At 43.7% G+C, this 12,648-nt stretch overlaps 1 protein-coding gene across 5 annotated transcripts in view; it reads left to right on the plus strand.

The window, feature by feature from the left end:
- LOC147324271 (solute carrier family 45 member 3) overlaps positions 1-12,648 on the plus strand; it is a 45,850-nt gene that overhangs the window by 5,855 nt on the left and 27,347 nt on the right. The window contains exons 2-3 of one of the 5 annotated variants that reach the window (XM_086297923.1): positions 298-1,749; positions 2,368-2,797. The exons of 3 other annotated variants lie outside the window; for them this stretch is intronic. The gene's annotated coding sequence lies outside the window, so the exon portion shown is untranslated. Of the gene's footprint in view, positions 1-297; positions 2,798-12,648 lie in introns of all 5 variants that reach the window. One more of the 5 variants, XM_086297924.1, reaches the window with a different exon arrangement.

Raw genomic sequence — 12,648 nt, forward strand, 5'->3', positions numbered from 1 at the left:
ACGCTTTAAACGCTGCACGCTCATACTCTCTCCCGCACTCGATATATTATCCATTATTGATCTGCACACAGCTGCTGTCACCAACGTCGCACTTGCTTACGTCACTGTCGTGAGACATTCTCGCAAAAAAAATCACGGTTTTAGTAACGCAGTAACGCAGCGTTCCTACGGGAAAGTAACGGTAATCTAATTACCGATTTTGCAATAGTAATCCCTTACTTTACTCGTTACTTGAAAAAAGTAATCAGATTACAGTAACGCGTTACAAGTAACGCGTTACTGCCCATCTCTGGTCAGGCGTGAGCGAGGCTGCATGGCAATGAAGGCAAAACAGCCTCAGGTCTAGCTCTCGTGAAATAGGCGAACAAACGCTTAACAATCACTGTTCATGATTCCCATTAACAAGAATCACAGCTATGACAGTTTATGGCTGCTGAACCGCAGACACAATCTAAATCGGACCCTGGAGCAGGGATAACACAGCCTCCTTAGACATTTTTCCCATGGTGATAAGGGCTTGGCCAGATGTTCGTGATACTTACTCGCACTCTGCAAAGCAGGAGCCCCGGCGAGTGTGTGTGATGGCGGGTCTATATGGAGCACGTCTAGTAAGGCGTTTAGTGTGCCAAATTATGAATGAGCCTGCTGCCTCCTGATAATTTCTGACTTAAACTTCCAGGAAACTCCGTTCCACAGAGACACTGAAAGGCTTCCTACTTGATTTTGTCCATGTTTGAAGTTGGGCCCTGTGAACGGGGAAAACGGCGTATTATAAGACACCACAGTGTTCTCTTTCATGTAGCGAGCTGAAGGGGATGCTATTGAGTGTTCGAGGGAGACCTTTGATATGTGAGATGCTCTGTGCCTTATGAAAAGAGCCAGCTTATGATTTGAGTCAGCGTGCATGTGAGTGCTTTGATGCCTGTTTTCTCGCCACACCAGTGTTTTTGTCAGAAACGTCCACCCTTGTTGATGCACAATGTCCTGTTTGTGAGCTCGTTTCATAACGAGCGTCCCGACTGAACTTTGGAGGGCACGATTAGAACGAAGGAAGGAAAGATTTCGCCTGATTGCATGTTTCTTTTGTTAGCAGGGATATTTTTCTTGTCAAGTCGACGCTGGACATTTCTTTTTCTTTTTTCCTCCCCAGAATATATGAAGTCGCCTCTCGCTCTTTAGTCATCATTTAAGGTTTGGAAAGTAAATAGCGATGCTATAAAAGCCTGCCTTTTGTGTAATTATGTTTTTATGCTGCTCTTTTATGTTTGCACAGAAAAGGCTATGTGATTACAGTTTTACGGCACAGTGCTTCCTGACTACGGCTCCATGTTTATTAAAAATGATTTAAACACTGTGTGCGCACAGGATTAATCGTATGTGGAGAGTGATGGTTTGTCTGTGGGTGCAGAGCTGCAGAGACGAGGGACTTTGCCCTTCTCATCTATCTTTACCATCTGGTTTGTGCAGCATTTGACTGAGGCGTTAATCATTACACCCTGGGGCCACTGCTGCTCCTACAACAGCTGGAAAAGGGAGATGGACCTGTTGGTGTCCATCTGTCCTTTTGTCTGTCAGTCCTCGGTGGACTGCTGCATTAACTGTATCCCCGCAGCTGTAGGTTCATGACCTTGGCGTTCCTCGCAAAACTACCACAAAGTTTTTGAAAAAGCTGGAAGGAGCTTCCTGGTGCTCTGTCTCTCAGCCCACGACTTCCTGCAAGTCCGTCACCGACTCCATCCCAGCATTTAAGTATGTGGACTTTCCCTTTTTTTGTTGACTGTTAAAAAAACAATTGCACACTACAGAAGCAGTTAATGCTTCCTTCCTTCTGCATCCTGTGCTTGCGTGCATCTTTAGCCACTAAAACAAGAAATGCATCTGTAATGGTTCAAAGCAACATATAAGTAAGAGTTATTGTCCAATAGCTGGACTTTAGATACTAGTCATTGTAAAAAGTACAACCTGGAAGACTGCTTCACGTGCTGTACGTGTTCAAGAACAAAAGTAAATGAATGCGAAGATGACACTTTGTTTTTAAGGAAAGATGGTGAAGGGTATAATTTCACTAACACCACTGTTGCTACACTTTTGCACTGGCGTGCTTTAAGTACGCTTTTTGCAGCCTGGTTGAAATTCCTCTCTTGAATTTAGACTCGTGTGAAGCCTCTCCATCCAAACGCTGCTGTGTTTCTGTCCTTTTACAAAACTAAGCCTAACTATGAATGATCTGTCGCTCTCACCAGTACTGTGTCCCATTCTCTGCTCTAACTTTGTGCCCACAGTAAGGCATGTCCTCAGATGAACTGATAAGTAGCACAATAAATAACAAAGCAATAATCCTCATCCTTGGACGTACTTCCTTCCAAGCTCACAGCACATCCCAGAGCAGTGACCAGCTGCAGACGGTGGATTTAGTTCGACCCTGGGACGAGAGAATCGAGGCAGCTGAATGACATCGAGAGCGGCCGCAGCAGCAGCTTGACCAGACTGCCCTTAAGTAAACAGGGAGAGGGACGGACTGGATCCAGCTGGTTGGCGCCGACTGATTCTGATTGCAAATCGATTTTGATGTAAGAAAAAACGTAATTGCAGAATATGAACTGAACTCTGGATGTGATCTTCCTGCTCGTTTCAGTCGTGCAGTTTGTGGTGGTCTCAGGGTCGTTTTCGATGGTGGATTTATTAAGATGCATTTTTCTATGGATGAATCGTCACTTTATTAAATACAGTGTATAAAGTTCAGATCTGTTTGGATCCATCGCTACTCTGCTGCTTTTCTGTTCTGTCTGTTCACACAGTAAGCAAAGTTTTTACCAGTGCTGTTTTTGGCTGTTACTTATTTAAACTTTTTAATTGTTACACACTTGCTCTGATTTCTTTGAAATTAAATCCATGTTTAAAAGAGCATCATTAAATCTTTCAGTTTTCCTTCTTGCATGAAAATGTGTCTTTTTTTTCTTTTTCTTTTTTAACTCGAAAAAACCTGAAAAATTTTTGCCTCTCATGTCATGAAATTCTCCAGCACGGAAACCTTTTTCCTTTGGGTGTCACGTCTCTTCTCAGATGCAGGAACTGACATGAGTAATTGTTCTTTTGCGATATGCGATTGGCCTTTTAATGGTATCCAACATTATAATGTAAATGTTGCCATACGTGGCAGCTGGGACATTCTGTGGAAATGAAACACTGGTGGGAGCTTTGAGAAACTACACAGATCTGGACCAGCTATGCTGTCTTAGCTTTGGCGATGTTAGCCGTCTAGTGTTCTTAGATGGGAGCAATGCTTATCCTGAAGACTCTACACGTTAAAAGCTACCGCGCATTTATGGACGCTCTGTGGTTAAACATCAGCATCGCGTCTTTACTTAAAGGTTAATTTGCTGTGCGACCACACAGTGACTGATCGATCCCTCCCATCCTTCGTGCGATGTATAATGTGGGTGACATTTAGGCTTTGTTGGGTACCTGCTGCTACACGCCAAGAGCGGTGGCCCTCCAGATCTATTTCTGAAACAATGTTTTGGGCGCCGTGTGTCATAGCCCATTATGGCCACTTTGGGTTTGACTGGCACAGGAGGAAGCTGGGTTTGTGGAAAAGGCTACTGTGGAATTAAATCTTTCTCGGTCAGCTCGGAGCGCTCGTGCATTTTTAGCCAAAGCTGCAGATAGATGTAAAAAACTTTTGTTAGCGATTCGAGCAGAACAGCAAAGGGAGGGAAAAAACCGTTAGAGATATGCAAAGTTTGCTTTATCATCTTGTGGAGCGATAAATTCATTTGTTTAAAGAAAAAAGTGTCCGGTATGTTTGGACCTGGGTTGGAAGCCTTTCTCCCTCTCTGTGTTTTGCTACATTTTCTCTGGTGTTTTTCATTCCCGGTTAATTATTACACCACTTGGATGGTGTGCTTTCAGCCCATGCGTGTTTGCACTTTGGGTGGGTAATTGCAGAGTAATGATGGTCTACGTTTAGCAGCTATTTTAAAGAAAGGACACTGTTGGTGTGCATTGTGAGGAGTTCTAAATATATCTGAACCAAGAGGACAAAATATTTTGTTTAAGTCGGGACAGAAGCTGAGTAAGTGAGGCCAGGCCTCTTTCCAAAATGGGATTTTCAGAATTGTCTTAATTCCAGGGAAGCCGGTCCTGTTGCAGAGGGAAGTGCTGCCAGCAGCCATTCTCCTGCACTCTGCTCTATTGATCAGGCTCTGCGCTCCAAAAATGGAGATTCCTTAAAGTCGCTTGGAGTCTAATGACATTACTGTTTTAAAAGCTTTTCTGTGGAGGGCTGGTCTTGGCTTGCAGGCATTTGGTACAGACATGGCAACTGGCCGGGTGGTCGCCTGATCATGTGTTTCCCTGAAAATGTGCACTTTGTGTGTGTTTGTCTACTCAAATAGGCTTTTGCTGAGCTGGTGAAGCAAGAAATATTAACGAAATCCACAGACAAGTAGTCATGCAGGGGTATGAGCTCAGCTAAGACTGGGCTGGTTGAAAGGTGGTAATAAGAGAGGGCGGGAGAGCTGCCCCCTGACCTGATAGGCGGCTGAACATGATACTGGGTCAGGGGGTATAATACTCAACTTTTAGGGAGTGGTTATAGACGGTGAGAGAGAAGAGCTGGGGGAGTGGCTTCATTGTGGGGCTGTTAGATGATATCAATTCATTCTTTGTTTCCTAAATGCCTCTTTTGCTGTGCGTCTCTGTTAACACTACATCTCAGGTTTTAGTTTTTGTCTGAGAAGCAGTTTGGGGACAAACCCAAGCAGACAAAGACCAGCAGGATTCCTCAAGTGCCTTGGGATTTTCCAAATTCCCACCTTATAGACTGAGACACGGAAAAGTGGAAGGGTGGGAGAGATGCAAAGGAGGTGGGCTAAATAAGAGCGGCGGGAACAGGAGACATGGGAAGAGGCAGGATAAATAAGTCCCACTCTTGCTAGAAGCAGGTGGTTGGAAGCATCAGTACAGATGAGCTTTGTGAGTCACAAGTGTTGATCAGACAAAGCCTGCAAATAGCTTTTAAAATAGGTTAGATGATGGATTTTCAGCAATACACGTCTACAGATGGACCTTTTTAGGTTTTTCTCCTTTCACTGGTGAGTATAATTTTGCCTAATTGCTACTCTTTTATGGCTATGCTATTTTGCTATTACTGCCCTTTTTCATGCATTGTTACCTGGCCTTTCCCGGCCAGGTGGCAGCGAACACGTCTTTGGGGCTTCTAGTGAGTAATATTGGTGCTTTCACCTCTGAATGACAGCTGGATTTGTAGATGCTGTTAATAGCCTGGCTGAATGTGCTGTGTCCATGTTAGTCTGTGAAGTGAAACTGTAGCTACTGTTTGGCTAATGGTAGCTCTGCTGCACTGTAACTGAAGTTATGCTGTTGACTGAAGGTCTCGGTGACCTTTTATGATTTTTGAAGAACATTCTTTTATTAAAATATATATTATGTGCAGCAAAGGGCGCAGAGTTACTTAAATGTCAAACGTTTCAAAAGTGCGTATCCTCTGAAGTTACTTCTGAACAACAGGATCTTTGCCCTCATGTAAAATTAAGAAGAAAGAGATTTGACTTGCTACATGAAACTTTGTGGATCTGCAGACGATGCAGCTGAAGTCAGTTTGGTTCCTGTTTGTTTTCACTTTGACTTGTTGGTATGAAGGATGCCGTTGTTCAGCGGGAGGTGTTTTGCACTCAGGAATCTTCTTCTGTCAGTGACGCTGGAACTCAACATATCAAGTTTGTGGGGTGTTTTTTGTTTTGTGTAACCACAGGCAGCCGTGGTGCCATCTATAAATGTCATCCCTCCAACACCTTTTGCACTCATGTAGCCACATGTCATCCCACTCCCACTTCTCTTCTTCACTGTGGGAATTCTCCAGTCACTGGGATTTTCCTGGCTAAGTTCAGACGGAACACGGCAGACCCCATCTGATCTGTGTCATCACACTTCCAGTTCTTCAGCAAACTGTAATCTGGACGTTTTCTGCATGCGGGTTTAATGTTACACAATCATGTATTTTCACAGAAACTGATTCTCACTGATGACCTCTGTGCCAAATCCGAGGACGTCGCTTGTCTGTTTTTTTTTTTAGAGTTAAATTGTGCAAGAAGTGCGCTGTCTGTGTTGACATCTTTAGGAAGATAGCTGGCTCTGACTAATGGCGCTACAGCTTGTTCTATAACTGATAACTAGTGATCACTGCTGCAAAGGTTTCCACTCATTTTTAAGCAGATGAGCATTGTGTCTGTAACCTTCTCCATCTTTAACGTTTGCTTTCTTTTGTTGGTTTTTTTTGTCACTTTTTGAAACGTGCCACAAAGCTCTTGTTTTCAGTGGCCATTTTACCACGATATTCAGCAGCTGCCTAATACACAGGTGCATTTCTATTTTATTTTTTCATCCATAATTACAGGCTTTCCATTTTGACTTTTAAATTTACATTTACATTTGTCAATTAAAAAAATCTAATATTTGCATGTAGGTTAAAAAAGTGTTCATACATGACATTAAAATTGTAATTAAACTTTAAACCAAGTGGTAAACACTGGGCACTAATGCAGCGATGCAGTGGAAAAGCTGGAATAAAGTGCGGATGTAAAAATCAAGATGAAATCAAGATGTTTGTAAATCTCTTTGTTTACACGATGCATCGCGGTCGAACAGGAAAAACCCAAATCTGCTAATTACCTGTTAATGAAACCTAATTACAGCATGACAACAGTATTAACTGAATGTAAACACGCCTGATCAAGATTAAATGACAACACATTAGCGTTTGGATAGACTCCGGTCTGACTCCAGTCAGAAAAGCTTTTCTGACTGTAATGGCTTTGAGAGGAGACGTTATCAGCCTCAGGAGGCGTCACAGCTGGACGCTCACGCACTTCTTTGTTTGGCTGTTTCTGTGAGCCGCTGAGATAACGGTCACCTCCCCGAAGCATAGCTAGCCTCTGACTGACACACACACACACACACACACACACACACACACACACACACACACACACACACACACACCAAGCGAACATGGCAGGAATGCAGGCTAGGTTAGGCTGCCATGGTCAGAATCAGAAAGGGTTTTATTGCCAAATGTTGAGCGGGTTTACAACATTGGGAAATTGCTGCGGTGCTTCAGTGCAAACATACTGTTATAAATTACGCTTAAATAGACATGAAAATAAAAATGAGAATAAGAATTAAAAGTGCTAAGTAGATAGATATATACATGATATATACATGAGTGCAGGTGGTGATCAGTGCCAAACATGGAATGATGCAGTGACACAGCGTAGGGTCATGTGTTGGTGGTGGGAACAGTCATATGGTTATTGTTCATGTGTCCAACAGCAGAGGGGAAGAAACTGTTCTTATGGCGAGAGGTTCTGGTGCGAATGGACCGGAGCCTCCTGCCTGAGGGGAGCAGGTCAAACAGACTGTGTCCAGGGTGAGAAGGGTCAGCTGAGATCCGAGCTAGAGCTGGGCGATAGAACGATAACGATATGTATCGCGATATAACTTTTACTCGATAGAGAAATTAAGCTATCGCTGCCGACTAGAAAAATCAACCGAGCGTGACCGAAGAGAAAACAGATGATGGTTCCAACGCCGGAGAGATTGTCGAACGGAAGAGCCATAGAAGTTCCGTAGTGTGAAGGTATTTCGGCTATTTCAAGTCTGACAAAAAACAGAGTAGCGTGCACTGTAAATTGTGCCGAAAGCAAGTCTGGAAATACAATAAACTGGTGCATGCGTCACACTGTGCGCCACGTTATTGTTTCGGTGAAATGAATTTCTACAATACTGTTAATTCTACTCTCTGCAGTGTTTAAATGCTTACATATACACACAGTTACTGTCCGTCCACACGTACGACTCTGTTCTGCTTCTATGCCCCAGCTTTGTTTACTTTTTCCCGGTTAGGAATCTAGCGCCACCTGCTGCTTTGGCATGTTCATAGCAGCGTTTTCCTTCATTTCTGCCTTTATGTGTGGACGGGATTATTTTTTAAAACGAAAACGGAAAATCTCCGTTTTCAAAAATACCCGTGTACGTGTGGACGTAGCCTCAGTCTCTGACTGGAAGCGCTAATTCGTCATTCGGCTTTTGTCAGACTAAAGTAACTGTTAAAACTGTTTGAAAAGCTCAGCTATACAACAAGGAGAGGTTGAGAATTTCCTTTTAGTTCTCAGTTTATTTGATATTGACAAAAGTTAGTCAGTTTTGTCTGTTCTTCTGTAAAACAAACTAAGATTTATTTTTAGAATTAATATTTTGTTTCTAAGTGGAATTGACAATTTAGTCTGTTTCGTTTGTTCTATTTTGAAACTTAAACGCTTTAGCGGCTGCCTTTTGTGTAGTTTGCAATATTTGCCTTTATCTATCTGAAAAAGTCTCATGTTCCTTAAGTACATCTACCCTGTTGAACTTATTATGGGAAATAAATATTTAAATAAAAACAAGCTGCTGATTATTTCACATTTTACTTGTGAGCAACGGCACATTTAAATCTTACAAATATAGTTATTTGGCTGATATCATGATAGATATCGTTATCGCCTGAAATGAAAAAAACATATCGTGATATGAAAAAATCTCATATCGCCCAGCTCTAATCCGAGCTGCACGCCGCAGTGTCCTGGAGGTGTACAGGTCCTGCAGAGATGGGAGTCTGCAGCCAATCACCTTCTCAGCAGAGCGCACAACACGCTGCAGTCTCTGTTTGTCCCTGATAGTGGCTCCAGCGTACCACACGGTGATGGAGGAGGTGAGGATGGACTCGATGATTGCAGTGTAGAATTGCATCATCGTCCGTGTTGGCAGGTTGAATTTCTTCAGCTGCCTCAGGAAGTACATCCTCTGCTGGGCTTTCTTGATGACGGAGGTGATGGTGGGCTCCCACTTCAGGTCCTGGGTGATGGTGGTACCCAGGAAGCGGAATGAGTCCACAGAGGTGATGGGGGTGTCAGTCAGGATGATGGGGGGGAGTGGAGCTGTGTGCTTCCTGAAGTCCACAATAATCTCCACTGGTGTGTGATTGAGCAACGTCCCTTTAGTGTGTTTCAGCTGAGTGGCTGTGCTGCCCTTCCATCGAAGCACTTGTTTGTTGTTTTAGTTTGTGTTTGGTGGTTATCCTGGGTGGGGGTACGCTTCAGGGTTTGGTGGGAAACTGTACCCCGCTCTGCTGCCTACCCTTGAGTTTGCGTTTAAAGTTGCCTCGAGCCCGGTACACCACTGAAGACCAGACAGGTAAAGTTTTGTTGTTGTTTTTTTTTAGTATTTTAGGCTGGGAGTTGCACATAGTAAACCAGTGGCACCAAACTTCCCATATGGAGAGAAGAAAAAAAAAAATAAAGATGGATGGATGGATGGATGGATGGATGGATGGATGGATGGATAGATAGATATAGAAAAAAACACCCAGCACGCCCCTGCGGGCGGTTTATCCTTCAAGCTCGGGTCCTCTACCAGAGGCCTGGGAGCTTGAGGGTCCTGCGCAGTATCTTAGCTGTTCCCAGGACTGCGCTCTTCTGGACAGAGATTTCCGATGTTGTTCCCGGGATCTGCTGGAGCCACTCGCCTAGCTTGGGAGTCACCGCACCTAGTGCTCCGATTACCACGGGGACCACCGTTACCTTCACCCTCCACATCCTCTCCAGCTCTTCTCTGAGCCCTTGGTATTTCTCCAGCTTCTCGTGTTCCTTCTTCCTGATATTGCTGTCATTGGGAACCGCTACATCGATCACTACGGCCGTCTTCTTCTGTTTGTCTACCACCACTATGTCCGGTTGGTTAGCCACCACCATTTTGTCCGTCTGTATCTGGAAGTCCCACAGGATCTTAGCTCGGTCATTCTCCACCACCCTTGGGGGCATCTCCCATTTTGACCTCGGGACTTCCAGGTTATACTCGGCACAGATGTTCCTGTACACTATGCCGGCCACTTGGTTATGGCGTTCCATGTATGCCTTGCCTGCTAGCATCTTGCACCCTGCTGTTATGTGCTGGATTGTCTCTGGGGCATCTTTACACAGCCTGCACCTGGGGTCTTGCCTGGTGTGATAGACCCCAGCCTCTATGGATCTTGTGCTCAGAGCTTGTTCTTGTGCTGCCATGATTAGTGCCTCTGTGCAGTCTTTCAGTCCAGCTTTGTCCAGCCACTGGTAGGATTTCTGGATATCAGCCACCTCCTCTATCTGCCGGTGGTACATACCGTGCAGGGGCCTGTCCTTCCATGATGGTTCCTCGTCTCCCTCCTCTTTCTTGGGTTTCTGCTGCCTGAGGTATTCACTGAGCACTCGGTCAGTTGGGGCCATCGAGATAGAGATATATATATAGAGATATGAGATAGATCTATCTATAGATATAATTTTATAAAGTTTGTATCTGTCTTGTGTGAAACTTGTATGAAAACAGATATAAGATCCCTTGAAAAATTATATAATGAAACTTGTATGTTTTGGATACTTACTAAAAAAATATATGAAAGTGGCCACTTTCATGAGTAAATCATGTATGTTTTTACTATTTCTTTTCCATATGGGTTGGCAAGAGGTTTGAGACCATTCATTAATTATGGTCTGTAGCTGAGGCAGGTAGGTCGTTTTTAAGTTGGCATAGTGTGTAGACTGTGTGCGCATCTAATGTCAGTGTTGATGGATGCTAATGACATCCTCATGAGGTGAGTGTTTTATGCTGTGACCTTTAGTGTTGTGGGGAATATGGCTACTTTTGTTGGATCACTTGTGAGTGTTGTTGGCCAGGTGATGGCAATAACAATGAGGGGTGCTGAGCCACCCTTGACGTGGTCGTCGTGTGGCCATAGCTCTCCATTTGTGGGTGGTCACTAGTATGTTTTCTTTACTGAACCTTGTGGATTAAAGTAAGTTGTTGTGGTATAGGGCCACTCGTATGTGACCATTTGTGTGGTGGAGAGAACAGATCACTTGGTTGTGATTATTTGTTGCTACTTTTGGTTTTGTGTTGTAGCAGGTCAGGTCATCATTTTGGGTTTGACTGTTGTGTGGCAACTTCAAATCCTCATGCAGGGGCATCCATGCTTAAAGATGCCAACTATAATGTGAACACTGTGCTTCTGTTAGCTTTTACTTTTATTTCAGGTTTGTGGGTCAAGGACCTGAAGGCTTCAGAGGGGCTTGTAATAAATTTAGGGGTCCTAGAGGAACCCTTTTGAGGGAGGAGGTGTTACGTCTCTGCAGCCCCTAATCTCCTCAATGTTTTCAGCTGGTGCTAATTGGCCACACCTAGTCAGGTGTGGATAAAAGCATACCTGATGCAAGCTCCCAGGGAGCTCACTTGTCTTTGCCTTGGTGACAGCAGCCATTTTAGCCAACCTGGTTTTCCATTCTAAGATAAAACCCATACTCTGATATTCGTCTCATTTTTTTATGTTGCGGCTTTGAGCCGCGTCGTAACAGTGTGTTTGTGAGACCTCACTCTAGCTGTGTGAATCATCTTTGGCCTCGGTGTGGTGAGCACTGGTGCTCTCCTCCACTCTTTCCATGGTTGGATCTTACTGGTGTGAAGATGCGTTCCTGTGCTGGGAGGGAATGAATCCTAAAAAGAATTCATAGTGACGACATATTTTGTTCCTAGCAGAAGAAATTAGTCTCTTATTAAAATAAATCTTGAAGGAAAACCTTCAGCGTCGTTCTCTCACGAGCTATGAACCGTCTGCTTGTCATCCTTTCAGTCTAGACTCTTCTGAGTCATTGTCCTAATTATGTGGAGATTTGAACGGAAAGAATTTTATTTTTACCCTCTAGAAATGAGACTCGGTTGGCTTTCCAGCTGAAATATAAGATGCATGTCCCGTACTCACATTTTCTCACCAAACCAGCATTTTAAAATAACGGTGATTGACTGTAATTTTTACTCAGGCTGCACAAAACTGGGGGGGTTATTTGCACCAAAGCTTTGCACTTGTTCCTTTTTTAAAATTTTAAAATTGCATAAAAAGAAGAGGTTGGTCACAGGATTTGCAGTGAAATGAGGGTCAGAGTTGGGAACAGGCTGAAAATCCAAATCAAACGCAAAGAAGTTGGAGAATGATGCCGGTGGATTAGCATAGCTAATCTGGATGACAACACCCGGTAATGCTCGTTGAAGAAGGGATGAAAGGAGGTTGTTGTAATCGCATAGAGTATCTAATATCTCTGATGTCTTGGAATAATTGTTTACACGAGATATGAGCTGGGCGATGTGGACTAACAAATCATATTTTGGCATTTTAAGGCTCGACGATTCATTTCAGCCGGTTACGTAAAGTGGTCTCAAACTTCAGTTCTAAGACTTTTAGGCCTCTTTGGTGAATTCAGACGTTTTCCCTGGTTTATAAATACAGTGAGTTGTACTGTGTGCTGTAAATTGTACATTTTGAAAGCGTTTGCACAGCTGTGCTGTAGCTTCACGTCTGACCTGATCGGGTATAGCTGCTGATGTTGTGGTTGTATGTGCAATATTTGTTAGGTCATACATATTAAAATATGACATGCTTTTTTTTTTTTTTTACTTAGACCTAGCTAATACTGGGTTGGCCCTCCTTTGCCTCTTAATTCTTCATAGTACAGAAGAGTATCCTGTTGTTCACAGCTGGACTGTCGTTTAACAAATGCAGCTGCGTGG

Source organism: Aulonocara sp. 'chitande type north' Nkhata Bay, linkage group LG7, assembly GCF_057382095.1.
Source record: "Aulonocara sp. 'chitande type north' Nkhata Bay isolate Kocher_YH1m ecotype deep benthic linkage group LG7, A_spYH_male_GT1.1, whole genome shotgun sequence".
Taxonomy (NCBI): Eukaryota; Metazoa; Chordata; class Actinopteri; order Cichliformes; family Cichlidae; genus Aulonocara; species Aulonocara sp. 'chitande type north' Nkhata Bay.